This window comes from Desmodus rotundus, chromosome 2 (assembly GCF_022682495.2).
Source record: "Desmodus rotundus isolate HL8 chromosome 2, HLdesRot8A.1, whole genome shotgun sequence".
Lineage (NCBI taxonomy): Eukaryota > Metazoa > Chordata > Mammalia > Chiroptera > Phyllostomidae > Desmodus > Desmodus rotundus.
Genome location: NC_071388.1, coordinates 75,928,924 through 75,952,772, shown reverse-complemented (window position 1 = coordinate 75,952,772; position 23,849 = coordinate 75,928,924).

Here is a 23,849-nt window from a genome sequence, read left to right as displayed (position 1 = left end):
AGACAAACACTGGCACAGACTTCCTGGAATGAGCCTTCTTAGCATTGTGGGAACTTGTTATCCAACTAAAAGGTTGGTCATCAGTGCATCCTTTTGATTGATGTATGACCAAAAAAGGGACATGTAGATGAAAAGGGGCCACACACTAACCCTGACAAGCTCAGGGGAGGACTGTGTGGCAGCCTTACACACACTCAGAGACTGAATGTAACCACATAGGATGGTCTGAAATTAAAACTTTCTAACTAAAAGCAGTTCATTGAGGTTAATCTTGTCCTAGGCCAGAAATTTTCCCTAACAAAAGTCAATCTTTACCTTAACTGAGCCTGTCTGGTTTTTTTTTTTTTTGCATCTACGATAACATACCTTTGGAATGGCAAGTTTCCTTTTTCCGGACTCCCTAAAGCACAGATGGCAGTAAACCAGGGAGAGACCACAGACCCCCTCATTGTTATTTTTATTATGTTAATTGTTGACTGTTAACTATCCTGTACCCATTTATGTAAAAGATGTATCTATCATTTTACTTTTTAGCCAATCTCAGAGGTTTCCCTTCTTTTCTTCCTCCCACCTCTCTAATCTATCACCAGTAGATTTTATAAAACTCAGTTATGCCTCCACTTTTGATTGTAATGTATAAAATAAGGTGTTAACCTGCCATTTTTCAGAGCAGTATTTCAGCTCATTGAGGTTTTCCTTCCCTGCAATTCTTGTCATTCTGGCTCAAATAAATGCACAAAAAAATTCAAAAAAAAAAAAAAGAAAGAAAAAGAAATGAAAACAAAAAAGCAATAATGTATCAGGTATATTTAGCCTTGTTTGAATTTAGTGAAAATATTGAGAGAATAATAATGTCTTACCTAGCTTCCTAGTGCTATGAGAATAAAGGAAACAATATCTGTGAAAATACACTGACCTATTTAATAAGGAAAAAATAATCATTTGTGTTAGGTGGGTCTTCAGAAGCAGAGCTTAAGGTAGGTAATTGGATGCTGGAGATTAATTGAGAACATGCCCTGAAGGGAACAGGTAAAAGAATGAGAGAAGCAGTCAAGGGGAGGTGAAGAATCTGTGTGAGAAAGTGTTTCAGAAGATATCTAGAAGGCCATGGGGAACTCTAGAATGTGTTTTGTGTTACTGAGTCTGATCACACTTGAAACAGGGCAATTGGCCATATGTACTTTCATCCAAGTCAGTCATAACCTGTGGAGTTGTGCTACCAGTGTGGTGGGTGCAGCATAAATCCCAGGACACAGGGAAACCCATCTGCAGTAACCGAAGGGTATTCTCCAGGGAGGGTGCACATGTGACACATTAACTTAAGTATCTGCATCAGCAGCAGCAAGGGGCTAGAGATACCCATCTACATGGTAGTCTGGGTTGGGGTACAGTATTAGTTTTATTTTGGTGTTGTAACAAGTTTCTAAAAGTTCAGTGTCTTAAAAGGAAACAAATTTATTATCTTACAGTTCTGGAGGTCAGAAGTCCAAAGCCAAGATGTTGGTAGTATTCTTTCTTTCCAGAGGCTGTAGGAGAAAATCTGTTTTGTAGCCTTTTCTAGCTTCTACATGTTGCCTGCATTTCTTGATCCATCTTCCTCCATCCTCACAGCCAAAAGAGCAGCATTTTCCAATCTTTCTCTGAATCTGACTCTTCTGCCTTCTTCTTATGAGGAACTTTTGTGGTTATATTAGTCCACATGAATATCACAGAATAATTCTCCACCTCAAAACACTTAATCACATCTGCAGAGCCCCTTTTGTCATGTAAAGTGACGTATTCACAGGTTCTGGGGATTAGGACACGACATCCTCTGGGGCCACTTTTCTGTCCACCACAGGCACTAAGCGACTCAGCTGTGACAACTTATCAGTAACAAGTCATAGTACAGAGATGTGCTCTGGAGAGCAGATGACAGCTAGTGGGTAGGGGGAGGTGAGGAGGTGGAGGGATTGAGCAAAAAGGAATAAGGACTCAGGGACATGGACAACAGTGTGGAGAGTGCTGGGGGGAGGGGAGTGAATGATAATGGAAAAATAGAATGAAGATTAAATTTAAAAAAACCTTAAAAATTACATAATACAACAATACATGTAAATATCAAGGAAGGATGAAGCCTCATATGTGACTGCTCCTTTCTTACAGTGCAATGAAGGTCATTACCCTGCGTGGGGTCTGAAATGAGAGTATCATGCATTCTGTATTTAGTAAGGAGCAGATACTGGTGTGCTTACTTTGTTTCGGAGCACAGAAGTTCAAATATAATAAGAACATATTTAGTCACATTTACTTTATTTCTAGTTATGTCACAAGACTACTAAACAGAGAAAACTGGGAGAAAAGGCAACCTTTTCATTATATATATATATCCCCAAACATACATATATAAAAATATCTGTGTATATGTATATATATGTAAAATCTACTTAACATTTCTTCTGTATTATATTACGTATATAACAGCCCTCGGAAAATAAAACATTGGGAATATTTGTTTGAAAGAAGCAGGAAAGGAGTAGTGAGACATTTACGTTTGCATTTCATTTGAAAGTGGTTTAAACAGGAACAACAGCAGCAACAATACAGGAATTTGGGGAATCTCATCCTGCAAAGTCCAGAGGCAGAGATTAATTCAGATGTGGCTGGAAATAGGTTCTAAAATGATGTTGTCAGATCTCAGGCTTGTTCTCTCCTTTCCCTCATTTAATAGATGAATTGTATTCCCTTTCAGACTCTCTTCTACTAGTGGCAAGTCAGATAGAAACGCCACGGTTTTATTTTATCTTCCAATCATTCTGATGACTGAGAAGATAATTCCATTTTGGGGGGTCTCCCTCGTATGTACTATGGAATATTACTTGGCCATAAAAAGTATAAAATCTTAACATTTGACATAACATGCATGGTTCCAGAGGCTATTATGCTGAATGAAATAAGTCATATTAAGACTAATACCATATGACTTCACTTAGATGTGGAATCTAAAAAATAAAATAATCAAACAAGTTGGAAACAACCTCATTGATACAGAGAATTGAAAGGTGGTTGCCAAATGGGAGGGAGTTTAGGTGACTAGGCAAAAAGGTAAAGGAGTTAAAACATACAAATTGGCAGTTACAAAATAGTCACAGGGATGTAAAGTACAGCATAGGGAATATAGTCAATATTGTAATAACTATGTGTGGTGTCAAGGGTTTTCCTGGACTTATTGGGGGGATCACTTTGTAAGTTATACAAATATCTAACCACTATGCTGTACACCTGAAACTAATATAATATTGAATGTCAGTGTAATTAAAAAAATTAAAAATTAAAAATATATACAGTACATCTTGAATAACTACTGAAATGAAATAGTTCTTTATCAGTACAGAATTAAGCTCAATATCATTAAATTGGTATTTAAGATACTCCAAATCTGGAGTAGGCTGTGAAACATCTATTAAAATCTTTCTATACACTTGAATTGTATTACATTCAAAACATTTAACATTTTTTACACCTGCCTCCTGTGAATCCTACATTATATTTTTCTATGTAAATTTTACTTATCTTTTAGAACAGTGTTTCCTGAAGTGTGGACTGAAGTCCATCTGAATTAGAATCATCTTTAATGCTCTTAGAAAATTCAGGTTTCTGTTCGAAATCCCAGGTACTATAGGAAGTCCTGATCCTTGTCAAGCTTTCTCATTAATTCTTTTATACACTAATGCTTATAATTTCCTGTTTCAGAAGTTGACCTAAGCTTAATTTCCTTCTCAAAGACTTCTCTAGTTATCAAAGCTCACCATATTATGTATTTTTTTCAATATTTAAATTCCATACTTGGAACTCAACATTTAGTTCTAGGTAGACACAGGCAAGTAATTGCACATTTAAGATTCTAACATAACCAAAAGATATCCTAGGCAACTCATCAAATGTTCCAAATCATAGAAAAAAATTTTAAAGCAATATACAATATAATTCTAGGATACTTATTATAATATAATTAGTCAAATTTATTCAAAGAAAATACTAAACATAGTTTAATGGTTTTGATCTTGAAGTATACTTTACATTCACATGTGATATAGTTCTTACAATTATTTCTAAACTGAATACTATTCATATCTCAATTTTATCAATGAAAAATCTGAGTCCTTAACAGTACTCTAGTTAAGAATAGTTACGTTTTGCTGGGGCTGGTGTGGCTCAGTTGGTTGGGCATTGTTCCACAAAACAGAGAGTCATGGGTTTGATTCCAGGTCAGGTCTCATGCCAGGGTTGGGGTTTCCATCTCTGGCTGGGGCATATATGAAAGGAAACCAACTGATGTTTCTCTTTCGCATCAGTGTTTCTCTCCTTCTCTTTCTCCATCCCTTCCCCTCTCTCTAAAATCAATAAGCATGTCCTCAGGTGAAGAAAAAAAATGCTTATATTTTCCCCACCATCAGTCACAAAGTTAATAGGTATGACTCTGCTTGGACTTATGATAATATATTTAGCTGTAAACCTCAGCCACTTTGCCTTTAGGAGATATTGCCTCATCTGAGTCATTCTATGCAGAAGCAGCTTAAGGGGCTGGCCAACAGAACAGATGTCCAGACTACAGATTTAATACGGATACTAAAATATTATAAACATATTGGAGTTATGGTGCCTCTTAATAGAGGTTTATACATAGAAACTCTATGTATATGGTTGATTGGACATTGACCAAATTCATGCAGATTCAGACTGTAGGTCAAAAACAAAACAAACAAATAAAGAAATTTTGGCAAAAAATTATTGATTTTTAAATTCTTTAAAAAGATTATTGTTCAAGTACAGTTGTCTCCATTTTCCTGCCACCACTTTCCCCTGCCCCACCCTCAATCCTACCCCCATTGGCTTTGCCCATGTGTCCTTTACACATGTTCCTTGATGACCCTTCCCCTTCTTTCCTCTGTTATCCCCTTACCCCCTCCCCTCTGTGAGCACATAGTTTGGATTCAAGCATATGAAAATAATTGATAACAAGCAGTCATCATATAAAGTAAAAATTCAGTTTAAAACCCAATAATATGCATATATAGTATCAGCTAAAGGGAATGGTGTGCTTTCTTACCCAAATTTTAAACAGGTTAAGAAATGTTTCACACATAGTTTACTTGGCAAAAAACACACACACATCAAATATTATAATAAATATTTATTTAAAATATAAGACAAAATTATGCTATGTGTATTTAATAAAATATTTTTGTTGCCATTACATAAGTATATATTATCATATATTATATTATAATATTATCCAATATTACAAACATATTATCTAATATATAATAAATATAATAATATATAATAAATATATTATCTAATATATTATAATGTGCACATATATATTTTATATATACATATATATAATATAATTTGAATCAGGAGCTACACAATTGGTCTCTCAAGTATCCCACATCTTTCAGTTCTGCCCTGAATATGTGTTTACGCTTTGGACCTATTATTATGTTTAAATGTGACATCTGTTGCTATACAAAATTGCCAACAGAAATGTTATTTTTTCAACCTTGTGTCTATATTCCTTAGTCTTCACTCTTTCCTCACTGTCAAGGTATCAGCTGTCATTCTGTCATTTTCTTGCATCATCACTGTGACTCTAGTAGCCAAATAAAATAGATTGTCTGAGACTTAGATGCCTTAAAATAGATTGTCTGGGCCCCTGAAAATGCTTGTTTACCATCTGATGTACTCTTGAATCCAGATAAAAAGTTAAATTAAAAAAAACATAATAAACACATTCAACTAAAGGAATAATCAAGGGGATTTAAAAAAAAATTATAAAATTCACCCTGGCTGGTGTGGCTCCATGGATTGAGTGATGGTCTGTGAACCAAAGTGTAGCTGGTTTGATTCCCAGTCAGGGCACATGGCTATGTTGTGGGTCTTTCCCCCAGTAGGAGGTGCTCAAGAGGCAACCACACGTTGATGTTTCTCTCCTTCTCTTTCTCCTCCCTTCCCCTCTATAAAAATATATAAATAAAACCTTAAAAAAGAGAAAAAATTATAAATTTATAATTATTAGGTATCTACTTTGTGTCCTTGGAAGATTTGTTTTGCTTATTTATTTATTATTTTTGGTTGTTTTATAGATTGTAGTGCATGCATGAGGCTTAACTTGGCATTGGAAAAATTCTTTATGCACACATTACACTGACTAGCATATATAGGTTTCAATATTAGTGCTTACTAAATTGTTGAATGGACAAATGAGTAGATTATTTTAGTATAAATTTCTTTATTTAACTCAACTTTGCCAATAAGTGGGAAGAGAATATCTACATTTGATAGGTAGAGGATCCAAAGGACATGAAAGATAAATGGATTTTCAGGATCATAACACAAATATATGGTATATACTTTGAAGTACTTTGCATACCAGCTTTTCAAATTGCAAACAGACAATGAGTAGCATAAAACATACAAACAGAAAAAAATACATGTTCAAGAAGCAAAATATAGATAAGAAAACAAAGTTTAGGCAATTTTTTAAGTCATGTAGTTTTGAGAATACCTGTCAGAAAGGGTGCAGCCTGCATAATTCACTATGTCCTGAGACAATATGAAACTGGTTATAAGTTTCTAAAATAACAGGTAATAGGCCTAGCCTAATGCATAGGCATGCATCTTTTCCTATTTAATAATGTTTTCTTCATATAATTTATTTTCAAAGTGCTTTGAAAAATGTTATCATATTTACTATATATTCAATGCATAATGATATCTTCTCTGAAATGTACTTATGTCATCTTATAAATCACTCTCTTAGAAGAGTATATAAATTCTGAGAAAGCACAGCACACATAGATGTAACTTTGAAAATAGATGTACAAAAATGATAAATACGCCACATTTTAGCTATAAACCCCGTTTACTCAAAGTATGCTTGATGATATTGTGATATTTATAGATCAACCTGCTTATACATAACTGAAATAAAATAACAATATTCAAATAGATAAGAATTCTTCCTATCTCATCATCATATCATAGAATATATTACTATTATCCCTCCCTAGGATTTAAATCACAGAGCTAGAAAAAAAACCTACATTAGAGAATAATTTCATTGAAGGAACTTATTCCTCTTTCAATGAAGGATAACAATTGTAGAAGTAGTGACCTCCATATCAATATATAGTTTAGTGAAAGTTTCCTTATCATAAGTTATAAAAATGAAATATTCATACAAAGTAGTAAAATTTTAAATACTAAGAGCATAAATGTAAGTTAGCATTATAAGTCAGTCTATTAACTCTTAGTATTTTGTAAATTTTTAAAAAGATGTTATTTATTTATTTTTAGAGAGAGGGAAAGGAAAGGATAAAGAGAGGGAGAGAAACTTTATGTGAGAGGGCGTGGGACCGAACCTGCAGCCCAGGCATGTACCCTGACCAGGAATCAAACTGGCAACCTTTCGCTTTGTGAGATGATACCAACCAAGCAAGCCACACTGATCAGGTCTTTTGTAAGGTTCTTAATGATAGTTAAGATATATTATTCAGTCACAAATGTGATACACTATTCAAACAAAAGCACACAATTCATGTTTGGGATGTATGGAATATTTTACAGTAATGCAATTTATAAGGGGGGCCCCAAAACACAGAAGTAATGACAAATCGTGTATTTATTCTTACATGTTTAAACTTCAGTCACCTTCAAAGTGCTTTCCATTTGATTCAATAAACTTATTGAGACATTTTTTCCACTGTTCAAAACAGTTTTTAAACTCATTGATTTTGATACCTTTTAGTGCTTCCATCATTTTTTGTTTCTCCTCTTCTTCATTGGGAAAATGTTTACTTCTGAGGACTTTTTTCATCCAGGGAAACAAAAAAAAGTCACTTGGGGCAAGGTTGGTGAATAGGGAGGTGAGACACGGGGGTCATTATGTTTTTGGTGAAAAACTGCTGAGCATTCAGCATGGTGTGAGTAGGTACACTGGTAAGTCACCCATCATGAAATGTGCAGATATGTTAAAAGGGTCTTCAAAAAAATTTACTGAAGCAGGAGACAGCCTCTCACAACAATGCCAGCTGGTACACTGACTCAGATGGGTTTCTAGAACACTCACCTAGTGGGGGAAGTTTGTAGTACTAGGGGCCTGCCCTCCAGAAGATAATTCCTTTTTTTGGAAGTCCCCCTCGTGGTTTAGTCTATATCCATGTTCCCAGTCAAATCATTGCGGAATTCTTGCCCATAATGTTTTTTCATCTTTTTCATAAAAATAGATAAGAAAAAATCTTTAGATGTTAGCCAAAGGGACTTTTAAAGACTTTTTTTTCCACATGAAGAATTATTGTATTTTTTTTAATTTGATATTTATTGGGTCCAATTATTATCATGGTGATATAAGCTTAAATTTTTAGTTTTTAAAATTTAATTTATCTTAATTCCAATTTTAAATTTTAAATGTATATTTTATTAAGCAACTTTTACTAAATTCTAAACTTTATATTTTTAAAAAGTGTTTGAGAAATAAATAATAAATAAATAAATAGTAATCTAACATTAAAAAATTTTAAAGGTGAAAGTAATTTGTTATAGAAACATAAAAACAATTTAATTATAATGAATCACATTTGAGCAGCCAGGAGATGATATACATTAGTACAATTAGGAAAGTTTCTCTGTATATAAAAGTTCCATGGTGACAATTTTAGGAACATCCCCCCAAATTGGATGAGATTGAGAAATATTCTTTATTATCCAAAGCATAAAGAAACATTCCCTCATCTAAGAAAAGGTCACATGTGAGTCAGAGATACCTGGCTCTGTATCTGAAACATTCCCAGGATTGTTACTGAGAGTATATAAGATAATTTCTATGACCTGAATAGATAATACTTAATAAATTTTAGCAATGATCATTATTAATATAAGTAGTCAAAATAGAAATTTATTTTATTTACATGTTTTCCAATCCAGTTAACTAAAAGTAGTCCATTTGCAATAGACTTGTAATAGCTTTCCCACTATTCATTCTATTTTTCTTATTAACAAAACTACATTATGTGCTATAGTGATGTGCTCAGTTAAATAGTGACAAGTCTGATACAGACTAAGACAACTAATAAAATACAACAGAAAGATTTTGTTTAATGGTTAAGGAAAATTCCTTAAAGAGAGTCAATTTAGCCTTTTGCTCTTTATCCTTTCTTTTCCTTACTGTCAGAATAGGATGTGATGGCTGGAACAGTAGCAGTTATTTTGACACTATGAGAAGAAAAAAAAATCACGAGGATTTCTAAGATCCCAACCTTAATATGTTCGAGCATCTAAATCATTATCACCAACTGTCTACCTCAGACTTTTCATTATAAAAGAGAACTAAATCATTTTGGGTTTAGTTGAATATAGTCATGTCTTATTTTTGCATTTGAATACAATGCTTCAATTATTATTTGCCTCATAGGAGGCAAAAAAATAAAGCTTAATATGTTTATCATCTGAAATTACCAAAACATTCTTTACTAAAACTTGTCCTTTCTCCATTTTTAACATAGTGTTATTTATTTTAATAGACATGGTATTTCAGAAACAGTATTAAATCTGCCTTGTCATTTTAAGAAAAGTTGGTAGGCCTCTAGCTTTCATAAATTAATATCAAAAGAACATTGTGAGACTAACATTGGGGAAAAATACAGTGAACTCTCATTCACAGTAATGGTTTAAGATTCATAAGAGGTCTAGGAGCAGGGATCTAAGCCTCTGCCATAAATAAATACCAAAAATTACCATTAATTTTCAAAGGGCAGTAAAGATAGTTCCCCTGGGATTTCATACACTGCAAACATGAGAACACAGAATTAATGGATCTATCTTTTTTCAACTTTCATTGCTGTTAAGAATAATAGCCAATGGTACATTGCCTTCCCATTAGAGTTTGTAACCTCTAGAGAGACTAGGAAGGCAAAGAACATTCCACAAAGTTGTTATTTGATAAGGGTCATTGGTGAGTATATTGAGTTTCTTCTCTGTGATTTCAGAGGGAGAATTTACAAAATGTTATGGCTGCTTATTTGCCATTGAGAGGCTGTGCAGGAGGTTTCATTTATGGGCATGTTAGGAGCTCATATTGCTTCATGGCAGCTAATATATTTTAAAACTTAAGGAAGAAACAGGCCAAGATGCAAACTCAGCTCTGCTCAGGGGAAGACTACCAATCGTGTAGGTTCATTACCTGAGTGAATAACAGGAAACTGTTCAGCTTCTGTGTTAAGGTTGAGAAGACAGCCACTTATTTTGAAAGATTACATGCAGACAGTATGCTGTAACTTCTTCTAACACTATGAAAAGCACCCTTGGAACAACAAGCTTTGATGTATATACTACCTCCACATTTGACATAGCATTTTCCATGTAAAACTGAATTGCGCAATCATACACACACGGTTACACAAGCACAGAAAACTTATCCTTGAAACTCAACAGACTTTTTGTGATCTCTGATTCTGCAATAGAGAAAAATATCACTTAGCTTAAGTCTGTGGGGACAACTGTAATAGCACAGAGAATAAAAATTACCACAGACAACACTTTGGAAGGGCCTCAACAATTTTGAAATTAAAATATATGCATTAGAGTCTATTTAATGCTGAGAATTTGGCAACTATTTTATGCTACTTTAAAGCTGGAAGTGGTAAGATATCACAGTTTCTGCTACTAATACACGTTTGATATGGCTAGGTCAGATTAAACTTTTAACTGAGGAACTTGATGTTTATAGTATTGTTATTAATATGAAGCAGAATGAACCCAGTTATAGGAATTTATTTTATAAACATATCAATTATTGGTTACTCCCCATTGCTTCCTTCAAGCCAGGAAGTTTTCAAATGTGATAATATTATTTTATCTACATTTATATAACAATGCAAAAGAAGCAAGGTAAATATAAAAACATTATTTTTATTCTTAAAAAATGTGATATTAGCAAATAGTTCATTCACTGAATCATAATATATTCATTCAGAAAATATTGGTTGAATTCCTATTTTATTCAATACACTGTTACAAAATACAACACATATTATTGTAAACCATTGTGACTATAATTAAGGATTGAAAATAGATCTCTTCTTTTGACCATTTGAAATATATAGTTAACCTTTCTTTCAATCAAATTCAATCTGTTAGACTGAAGATAATAACTAGAGTAGAGCAGATTTAGTAAACCAAAGTTGGAAAACCTCTGGAAATTAGGGTTTTGGCTTTAACAAATCACTTGGACTAGATTATGAATCGGTTTATAAGAGCATATATATTTTTTTGGCAAGAACAGAGTCCATCGCTTCTGTTTGAATGTCCCAAATATAACCTTACTCTTTTCCATATTTATTGTAAAATCATTGCTCTAAAATAATCTATTTCCGAATTTTTCTCTAGCAAACATTGCCTTTGTCATTGCCGTCGCACCACTGGTAATGCTACTCTGTGAGAATGAGCTAATGGTGAGAAGTAAAAAACCCTTTAAAAAGTTGGGAGGATAATATGGAATGAATCACTATTTATAAAAACATCTTGCTATGAGGACCCAAGCACTTCATGAATGGCGTTTTTAAAATTCCTCATCTGAGGATATGTTTATTGATTTTAGAAGGAGAAGCAGGGGGAGAGAGAGAGAGAGAGAGAGATATCAGTGCGAGAGAGAAAAACATCGATAGGTTGCTTCCTGTATCTCCCCTGATGGGAGATCAAACCCGAACCTAGGTATATGCCCTGAGTGGGGATTGAACCCACAACCTTTTGGTGCATGGGGCAATGCTGCCACCAACTGAGCCACCGAACCAAGGCTTCCTGAGTGTATTTGAAGTAGTCATGCATGCACACAAAGTGCCCAGTCCAAGAACTGACACCGGTGAGTATGATACCTGTATATTTAAGTCTCTTAAGTTCCTTATGTTTAGAATTTAATTTGAATAGCAATGATTGGAAGAGTGATAGGAGAGGCATTTCAAGGGATAAAAGAATGAAGACTATTAAATCTTTTGGTAACATCAGGACTTTATAGTTGAAGTAAGCCATGCCTATGGTTGCAGACAAATTGAAGGTCAGGCGTAAGGAGGGTGATAAAGGAGGCTAGTGGCTGCGCGTGCACATCTGAGCCATTGTGTGCACAGAGATCAGCAAAGGAGACCGGAACAACTTGAGCGCCAGTCTCTGGTCTCAGGTTTAACTACATCTGAGTTATAGAAACTATTTATAAAGTTATCTCACTTATGTAATATATAATTATCACAAGTATTGATGTAAATCACGGTTAACTGAGATACATTACTAGATCCTACTATGAATGTACAAAACTATAGTAAAATCTTTTCCAACACTATAATTTTAAATTTGTTTCTGTTAATAAAAAGTAATAGTAAAAACTAAAAAAGCATATATTAGGTAACGCAGAAATGAGAAACAGGATGAATTTAGAAATTATACATTCCTTGCATTTGAAATTTGAAGTCTATGATGTCATTCTTATGATAAGACATAAGCTTGATTGCATTTTAAATTAGCCAAGAAACTTATATTTATCTATTCCTAAAGCAAAGATTTTTACATTATCATACACTTAGTTCATATAAAATGAGTTTATTTAAGAACTTGTTATGCTTTGTTAACATAGTTAAGGTGGTAGTGTACAGTCGTATTTCTATTTGACCTGGTGAAAAACACTATTGCTGTGTTCCCATTCACCCCTAGTTGTTTAGGCAGAGCATTTCTATTTACATAATGTCCAACTTTAAATTGGCCATTATGAGTCTTAAGTTGTTGTAGTTGTTGTTATTATTATTGGTTTTTCTCTTCTAACAGTTGAAAATACAAGATTTTTTTCAGTATCTTTAGCAATAATAATGTATTATGTTGCCAAATGAGCTTAATAATAGAAATAATTATTAAATTACTGACATTATAGAGTAGGTTTTGAATTAACTAAAATTAAGATCTAAAATAAAACTTTTAGTGGTATCTGGTGTTTATGAATTTTCATCTTTCCAAATGATTTATATGAAATTAGCTCTTCTCTATATTTATATATTTCTTTTTTAATTGTTGTTCAAGAGCAGTTGTCTCCATTTTCCCACCACTGTTTGCCCCCACCCCACCCACCCTCAATCCTACCCACTTTGGCTTTGTCCATGTGTCCTTTATACATGTTCCTTGATGACCCTTTTCCTTCTTTTCCCCATTATCCCCCTCCCCTCTGGTTACTGTTAGTTCAAAAGTTATAGACTTCTAGTTATAAGATAAATATGTTCCAGGGATGTAATGTATAGTATGGTGACCTACAGAATAAAGTTTACCTATACCCAGTCTAAGATAAATGAGAGTCTGCTTCTCCCACATTGGTGAGATTGCATGATGCGCAGATGTGTTGCAGCTGCCTCACAGTGTGGGTGTGGGAGGAGGGGTCATCTTCTGTAAGGGTAGTAACCACCCAACCACTATGTCAAAGGATGCTGATGGACTAAGTAAGTATAATTCAGAGCCAGTGGTTTCTTTGATCTAAGTTCATTTACTCACAGCAGATTAGGCATTGCAATAATAACATTAACTAATATTTCCTGAGAATTAGTACCTGACAAAAGTTTCCAACTGTGGATGTTGCAATAACATCCACAAAGCCCATGATGTAGTCATTATTATAAACCCTTTTATACAAAAGAAGAGACTGAGGCACAGGGAAAGTAAGTCACACTGCTAGTGAATGGCAGAGTTCAGAGCCCATGCTCTTAACCCATAGGACACTTTACCTTGCTTGTCTACATGTTTAGATGGTTCACATTAAGTATACATACTTTATATACAAAGTATAAACAGTTTATAAATACTTATATATAAAGTATAAACCGGTTATCTATTTACTGAGGTACAGAACAATGTACAGTAAAATATTTTTGAAATCATGTCAATAGGCATCATTAGACTGGGTAGACAAAAGAGGCTGAGAACCAGAAAGATTGAAGGGCAAGAGGGTTTCTGTGTGAGATTAGTCAAAGGCATTCAAAGAGATGGTTACTGTCACTAGAGAAATGAAGTTCTATATTCCTTTGCACCAACAACATGGGAGGTTAAACACGTACTCATGTTTCTTGAACTGAAAGTCTTCCCATTTTTGAATTTGCTCATATTTTTAAGTTAGGAAGGTAAATAATTTAATGACTAATAATAATAAGTTGTGATTTGAACATCCTCCAAGAATAGGTATAAAAACATAACTCTACCCACATCTCATTTTTATTACATAAAAATTAGCAAGGATCCAGGGTAACTGGAAAAGAGTATGGCAGCATATATGAGAGGCGACTCAAAAATGAAATGTATTTATAAAAAATTGTGTATTTACTCTTACATGTTTAAACTTCAGTCACCTTCAAAGTACTCTCCATTTGATGCAATACACCTATCGAAACACTTTTTTCCACTGCTCAAAACAATTTTTGAACTCACCGATTTTGATGCTCTTTAGTGCTTCTGCCATTTTTGTTTCATCTTTTCCACACCGGCAAAATGTTTCCCTTTGAGGACCTTTCTCATCTTTTTTGGTCAAAAACGGCTGCACACTCAGTATCGGGTGAGCATGTGCACTCGTAAATCACCCATCATAAAATGGGCAAAAGTGTTGAGTCTTCAAAAAAATTGACTGAAGCCAAACACAGCCTCATACACCACCAGCTAGTGCCCTGATACAGGTTCCTAGAGTACTCACTGACCTAGGTGGAGAAGTCTGTACTACAAGGGGCCTGCCCTTCAGAAGATAATTCTGGGTTTTGGGGGGTTCCCCCTCCTATCTCTCAAAGTTGTTTTGCAGGTTACATATGTTACATATGTTAATATATGAGATTATTGAAAGGAAAATATTTACTTTACCCATGTATTTTAGGTAAATAATAAATGTCAAAATGTGCATATAATATTTGGAGCTGGCTTATACAATAAGTTTTGCCTTAAAATGAATAAATCCAATGCAGTACTTGCATTTGAAAGAACTGGCACGAAAGATAAGATATCCTGCCATTTGTAACAACGTGGATGGACCTAGAAGACCTTGTGCTAAGTGAAATAAATCAGATGAATATTTCAGGATAAAATGTGACTCCCTGATGATGCCACACTGTAACACAAAATGTCAACCAAAGATAAATGATGCCTCTTAAAGGCATTTTTTTCCTTTAAAATTTATCACAAATTTACTTAAACAATACAAGGTTAGTATACTAGACTGAAAAAAAGCACTGGTGTCAGAGCTCTGGAGTGACATTTTGAAGGCAGCATTTATTTCATTGCTAGTGGACTCGTGGTCTGCAACAGATTCACCTTGTTATTGGGTCTGGCCAAAAAAAAAAAAAAAAAAAAGAGCTAGGAAGATGACACCTTTCCTGATGTGAAGGGTAAATTTGAACATATCTGTGATGCTTGTTTTTATTTTCTGTTCTAGAATAACCAGAATAAAGAGTTAAAGTTTCTATTAGATTTTTTTCTCTTTTGCTTTCTGCATACTTTTTCTCAATAAAATATCCCCTCTTCCTGAATACATATGTTCTTTCAAAGTATATTAACTTTATTTAATTTTCTCTATTCCTTTCACTAGTTTCACTGAAAAATGCTTAATTGAAGGTAGTACAGCTATGTACGTATGTAGGGATTCATTTGAGTGATTTGTATTTTGCTAACATTTGTATATGACCTCTGATTTGAGTGTTTCTCTCTCTATTTATCTAGTTTTTTTTGGTATTTTCCCTAGTTTTACTGAGGGACTTAATTGACATAAAACATAAGTTTATCATGTACAACATATTTATTTGATACAGTTATTTATGCAAAATGATTGCCACCCTAGAATACTTCCATCTATCACATAATTAACATTTTTATAGTGAAAATATTTAAGATCTAATTTCTGAGAAACAAAATTTCAAGTATATAATATGGTGTTATTAGCTATAACCATCATACAGCAATTAGATTTGCACACTTGTTATCTTACAACTGGAAGTTGATACCCTTTGACCTACATCTTACCATTTTCCCAGCCCCCTGTAGACACTACTCTACTTTCTGTTTCTCTGAGTTTGGCTTCTTACAATTCTGCATGTAAGTGGTATCATACAGTGCTTGTCTTTCTTTGTCTGACTTATTTCACTTAGCATAAGTTCTTGTAGGTCCATCCACGTTGTTGCAAATGGCAGGATTTCCTTCTTTTTTAAGGTTGAATAATATTCCATTGTATGTATATAACATATTTTCTTTATCTAGTTTTCAGACAGTGGACTTTTGGGTTATTTCCATACCATGGCTATTGTGAATAATTCTTCAATTAACATTGGAGTGAAGCTATGTCTTCAAGATCTTGATTTCAACTTCTTTGTGTATATGCCCAGAAAGGGGATTGCTGGATTCTATGGCATTTCTACTTTTATTTTTGGAGGAACCCCTTTAGTGTTTTCCATAGTGGCTTTCCAACTCATACTACTACATCTGATTGGCTGACTCTAAAGTACCTGGAAAACTGGCTTTTTCAAAAGATTGTGGAGAGGCAGATTTTAGTCTTTCTATACATGCTGTCAAGAAGGTACTTCAAAAGGAAATTAAAATAAGTGTTGAAGTAACCAATCCGGAGTATCTGCAAAGAGTTGTAAATATTTTTTTTCTCAAAAAAATTAAATTTTGCCATTTGCAACTGCATAGATGGACTTAGAAGGTATTTTTCTAAATGAAACGAGTCAGACAGAGAAATACAAATACCAAAAGATTTCTATTATATCTGGCATCTAAACAAAATGAAAGAAAAAAATAGAAACAGACTGATAGATTCATAGAACAATCTGATGTTTTCCAGAGAGGAGGGGGTAGGAGAATGGAATTTTTTTAAAAAAGAGGCTATTTTTACTCCATTGTATATTCCTGACCTCTTTGTCAAATATTAACTGACCGTATTGACAGGAGTTTATTTCTGGGCTCTCTACTCTGTTCCATTGACCTATGTGTCCTTATGCCAGTACCAGACTGTTTTGATTACAATGGCCTTGTAATATAGTTTGATATCGGATATTGTGATCCCTCCTACTTTATTCTCCTTTCTCAAAATTACTGAGGCTATTTGGGGTCATTTATGGTTCCATATAAATTTTTGAAATGGTTGTTCTATACCTGTGAAATATGCCATTGGTATTTTGATGGGGATTGCATTGAATCCATAAATTGCTTTGGGTAGTATGGACATTTTAATGATGTTAATTCTTCCAATCATGAACACAGTTATGATTCCATTCATTTGTGTCTTCCTTAATTTCTTTCTTCAGTGTTCTGTAATTTTCTGAGTACAGGTCTTTTACATCCTTGGTTAAGTTTATTCCCAAGTGTTTTATTTTTCTTATTGCTATAGTAAATGGTAACCCCCCCCCCCCAATTCTGTTACTGATATTTCACTGTTGGTGTACAAAAACGCCTTCAATTTCTGTATGTTGACCTTGTATCCCACCATTTTGCCAAATTCGATTATTAGGTAGTATAGTTTTTTGGTGGAGTCATCTTCAATAAATGGTGTTGGAAGAACTGGACAAGTACATGCAAAAAAATGAGACTGGACCACCAAGTTACACCATACACAAAGGTAAACTCAAGATGGGTAAAATACTTAAATGTAGGTTGTGATACCATAAAAGTCCTAGAGGAAAACATACACCGGAAATTTTCAGACATTCCATGCAGCAATATTTTCATCAATATGTCCCCTAGGGCAAGGGATATAAAGAAGAGAATATATAAATGGGGCTACACCAAACTAAAAAGTTTCTGCACAGCTAAAGAAAACATCAGCAAAATTAAAAGAGAAGAAACCATATGGGAAAACAAATTTGCCAATGATACCTCAGACAAAGGTTTGATGTCCAAAATATATAAAGAATTCACACGACTCCATACCAAGAAGACAATTAAATTAAAAATGGGCAAAGGACCTGGACAGACACTTCTCCAAGGAGGACATAGAGAGGGCCCAGAGACATATGAAAAGATGCTCAGCATCACTAGTTATCAGAGAGATGCAAATTAAAACCACAATGAGGTACCACTTCTCATGGATCAGAATGGCCATCATAAACAAATCAACAAACAACAAATGCTGGTGAAGTTGTGGGAAAAAAGGGAAACCTAGTACATTGTTGGTGGGAATGAAGACTTGTGCAGCCATTCTAGAAAATAGCATGGAATTTCCTCAAAAAACTAAAAATGGAACTGCCTTTTGATCCAGGGATTCCACTGCTAGGATTATACCCTATGAATTCTGAAACACCAATTCAAAAAAACCTATGCACCCCAATATTCATAGTAGCACAATTTACAATAGCCAAGTGCTGGAAATAGCCTAAATTCCCATCAGTAAATGAGTGGATCAAAAAACTGTGGTACATTTACACAATGGAATACTATGCAGCAGAAAGAAAGAAGGAACTCCTTCCCTTCACTACAGTTGGATGGAACTGGAGAGCATAATGCTAAGTGAAACAAGCCAGGTGGTGAAAGACAAATACCATATGATCTCACCTATAAGTGGACCTAATCAACAAAACAAAAAAAATGAGCAAAACAAAACCAGAGATTTGGAATTAAAGTTAAACTGACAGTGACTAGAGGCAAGCACGGAGGGGTGTAACAGGGGAGAGAAGGGGAAGGGGCAAGCCAAGGAACATGAATAGAGGACTCATGGGCATGGATGATGTGGGGCATTGACTGTGAAAGTGAGGAGGGACAGGGCAGGGGACAGTAATGGGGAAAAATCTGAGACAACTATAATTGAACAACAATAACAATTTTAAAAAAATAGAAAGAATAATCACAACCCTGAAAAAAAAACAGAGAAACTTCTTAAAAATGCCATGTTTTATACACCAACCTAATAGTAAATATATTTAATAATTCAATTTTACAACTTCAAGAATTACTTCTTATGCTTCACCACCAAATATAAATATAATGCCCATTGTATTTTTTCAGTACTTTGTTTTCCATGTGCATAATACATTTCAACTTATTCAATATCCTCATATGTGGTGTACCTATAATTCAAAACATGATTATTGCTATAAAAAGGTAGACAGAATGAACTATCTAAGAATTGAACAGGGGACCCTGGCTGATGTGGTTTGGTTGGTTGGAGCATCATCCAGTAAACTGAAAGGTCACAGATTAGATTTCCAGTCAGGTCACATACCTAGGTTTCAGGTTTGGTCCATAGTCAGGGAGCAAGTGAGAGGCAACTGATCCATGTTTGTCTCTCACATCGATGTTTCTCTCCCTCTTTTTCTCATTTTCTTCCCTTCTTTCTAAATCAATAAGCATGTCCTCAGGTGAGGCTAGATGAAAAAAAAATAAATAGAAGGTAAATGGGAAAAATAAATAATCTCAGATAGAGATATGGATAGTTAAAGGAATAAATTCTCCTGGGATTAATTTAATATTTCAGCCAATATCAATGTAAGAGTATGTAGAGTACATAAAATTATACACTGAGTTCATAAAGCAAATTAATGATCCAAATTAACTTCTATGCAGAACAAAATAAAAAATTAATGTTGTAGTAAGCCTTGGCTTCAAATAACCCAAAAGTATAAGGAATAATGGCCATTCTAAGCAAGTGTTCAAATTTCATTTCATTAGAATACAAATACATTTATCATTATGAAAAATACTCTGGCTAATTTCAAATTCTAAGTCATTACAAAGTGATACTAGCTATAATAAATTCCTGAGTATAAAATGTTGCTTTCTAGGAAGTGATTTTAGTTTTATTTAATTTGGTATTATAGCATTAATTAGTATAAGAGTTATAAAATTTTAGTGTTAGCCCTGGGCATTTTGCCACTCCAAGTGCTATTTTCTAAAATAAATCTAGCTAGAAATAATTATGTTTACAGTGTGGGAGCAATGATTCTTTATTATTAATTATATTCAGGAGATGATATTTCAAGAGCTGTTTGAGCCACAATATTAATAAGTTACCAATGTAGAGACCCCTACAGAATTATAAGTATGTAGGTGAATAATATTCCATGTGTACACAGAGAGTAGCTTTCTATTTTCTCTTTTTAAAATATTTTTAATCCTAGGAACTTTAACATAGTGACACCCTCGCTGGTGTACCCACTGTATGAGAACCGTGTTCTCTCGCTCCTACAGAGCACTCCAGTGTGTTAAGTATGGACTAAACTTCACATGCCCCTTCCTTACCAGCATATTGTGGTTCTAGAACTACACTTTTTTGCACTTTAATTTTCTTTAATGATTTTAATGCATACATATATCTTTATGTTCCTCCCTCTTGTTAAAAAATCTTTTTGAATGATTATCCTAAAAACATGGATTTATTAATATACTTCATATGTTACATGGAGAAAAGAGAAACCTCAATTTTAAATAAAATTAAAATAATATATTGTTAATTTCACCAATCTCTATTAAGATTTTAGTTGTGAATTTCTTTGAGAGTTTTCAAAGAAAGATGAATCCTTAACTGGTTAAAAATGCTCTTACACAAATGTCAGCAATTATAAACAAAATGTCACATCAACATATTCTATTCTTTGTTCTATTTAATCACCACATTGCAGTGATATTTCTGTAATTGTAATTATGAATCTTTACTTACTTTTAAAACCAAAATAGAAAAAGAAAGAAAAAAGAAAAAAAAATGTAACAGTTGAACTCATTCAGCATTTTATAACATTGTTTACATCTGCTCACTGAGTTTCAAACAAGGGAGATGAAAATTCCCTTTAAATAGAAAATTCTGTACAACTATTGTACTCACCTATGATTTTCAGAGACAGCCTAACTTGGACATTGACAAATTATCTATTTGACAGAACCTGTATAAAATATAAAAGCATACTTAGACTGAGATCATAATTTTTAAAATAAATTTGTGTCTATGGGCTTTCTAAATATATTGATATATTTTTACCTGTTTATAATATTAATTTATCTAATGATTATATTGAACTGTATCATAGTTGCTACAAGTAAATAGAAAAAAAATTCAAAATGCTCTGGGCAGTGTAAAACATTAGGGTAACCTTTACCTGATCTATAATGTAAATAGTTACCATTAAAAATGTGTTGATCTATTATATAGTTTTATGGTTATTAAAGAGAAATCTAATAAATCAGATTCCCTTTATTTGAGGCTGTTGAAAAACGCACTGCTCTTTAACTACATCAACTTTGCTATCACCCATCACTATCTAGCTCCCTTTTCATCTAAAGCTTACCAATACTTTATTCTACGTATGGTAGATTTATTTATTTTTATGTATTTATTTATTTATTCATTAGAGAGGGGAAGGGAAGGAGAAAGAGAGGTAGAAAAACATCAGTGTGTGGTTGCCTTTTGTACACCCGCTACTGGGGACCTGGCCCCCAACCCAGGCATGTGCCCTGACTGGGAATCCAACTGCTGACCTTCTGATTCACAGGCTGTCAGGCACTCAACCACTGAGAAACACCATCCAGGCAACATTCTTTTAATCTAAAAAAATAGTTAGGAAACATAGAAACTATCTAAATTTTTCATTTCATTCATTTCAACAACGAGGTAAATTTGTTTCAATATAGGTGGTAGATATTTATTTGGACTGAACTGTGTATTCCACCCAAAACAAAGGGAAGATTCTTTGGGAGAGGATTGTCTGATTTAAGGCTAAATCAACTGACCGTCTTTGTTTTATTATATGGCAAACATTTTTCTTTCTTATAAAATACAATTTGTATTTATGGTAGCTCATTTCTACCCAATCCCCAACAGAGAATAATTCAAAATTTTACATTGTCGGGGGGCTTTAACGCAGCACCCCTGTCCGCCATGGATGAAGAATAAGTCTACCAAGACATGATCTGCTTGGGGAGGAGAGGTAGCCGATCTCTCAAAGGAGAAGGGCCCAGAGCCTCTCTCTCCAGGGGCTTTTATTAGGTTCATTTGCATAGGAATGCAGATGAAGCTCATCAATCATTGTCAGCCAGTAAGGGTTAAACAATACATGATTTACAGAGAATTTTGAGGGCTTATTCTGAGTTACAGCCAATTAGTTAGAGGGCCATAAAACTTTAGGCGCCAGACTCATCTCACGTCTGGACCCTTATCTTTTAAGCTGAGGGTACAAATTAAGTGGGTTTCACAGGAATGTATGTATTTTTCTTAGGCCTGATTCCCCAGGGAATCCGCCCCTCCCAGCACAGGACTGCACTGCCCTCTGTTATTGCTTCAGGCTTAAGTCAGGCAAGGGAAGTAAAGCAGCCAAGAGATTAGGAGACTTCTTGCAGACAGAATGAGGACTCAGGCTATTTCAAAGACGAGGGGCGAGGGTCCATCACTCCCTTTTGCCACAGCCCCCCGAGTCCTTCCCTGCAGGCCTCTTCCGTGACCAGAGCCTGTCTTAGGTTGATCCTCCCTTGAGGATTCTTACCTGTCATTGGCTAACTGGCCAAGCTCAGGGCCAAGGAGGGTGAAGTGGGCAGAGGTGGCACACCTGCCAGGGAGATAAGCTTTGTCTCCTTCGTGGCTTATGGTCCCAACTCTGACTCAGCCTTAACCATGGGGAGTTACAGCCTCTGAAACCAGGCAGGGCGGTTCCCAACATTACATTTCAGTGAATCAAATTCTGACAAAATCATAAGCCATCCTAGAGACAGAATAAAGCTTTTACAGATTTTATTTATAACTGAAAAACTTTAAAATTTTGTAATTGTAAAATATCATATACCACAAAAAATATTAATTCCTTTTAGTCTTTAGAACATATTTAATTAGGAGATCTATTAAAAAGAAACATAAAATGCATGTGATTTGTTGTGGGTCTAATTGTGTCACTTCCACATTTAGTGAGAGGAAATGCAATTGAATGAAATTATAAATTAATTAAATTAATATACATATATATTTAATACTTTAATATCTACTAAAACCATTCATTGTTAAAAAATATTATCCACATTCACCTCCCTCATTTTGCATAGTCCCAACCACAATACTTAACCCAAGACATATATCTAATCTAGATAGTGTGACTATCACTTGTCTGTTTGTTCTGATTCCCCATTTTCTTTCCCCTGCTCTGCACTCTTTGGTACTGGGATGACTGCCACATGCTACTTATATTGGAAGCCCGTGTCTTCTGGTTGGGTTCAAAAATGAAAATCACTGGGGAAAATTTTATGGGAATGAAGAAGAGAGACCAGAGGACTTTCCCCTTTCTCCCTCTGAAAACCAAAATACTGTATTTTACCATGTGTAATGTGCACTTTTTCAACCAAATTTTTGAGGGAAAATATGGTTTATTTTTTGCTCATTATATATGGATAGTAGTTAGGTACTTAAAAAAACAGTTTTGCTTGTTTTTGATAACTTCAAAGCCCGTGTTACACAAAGTACAAACACAATAGCAGCAGACTTGAAAACCCAACTTGCTGTGACACCTGGTGGGATAGCCAGCCAACTGAAACATCTTTTAAAAAAAATTTATTTATTTATTTTATTGTTGTTCAAGTACAATTGTCTCCATTTTCACCTCACTATGCCCCTCCTGCCCCACCCATTCACACCTCCCACCCTTGAAGCCACCCCCTTTGACTTTGTCCATGTGTCCTTTATACATGTTCCTTGATGCTCCCCCCATTATCCTCTATTATCCCTCTCCCTCCTCCTCTCTGGTTACTGTCAGATTGTTCTTTATTTCAATGTCTCTGGTTCTATTTTGCTTGGTTGTTTGTTTTGTTGATTAGGCTCCACTTATATATAGGTGACATCATATGGTATTTGT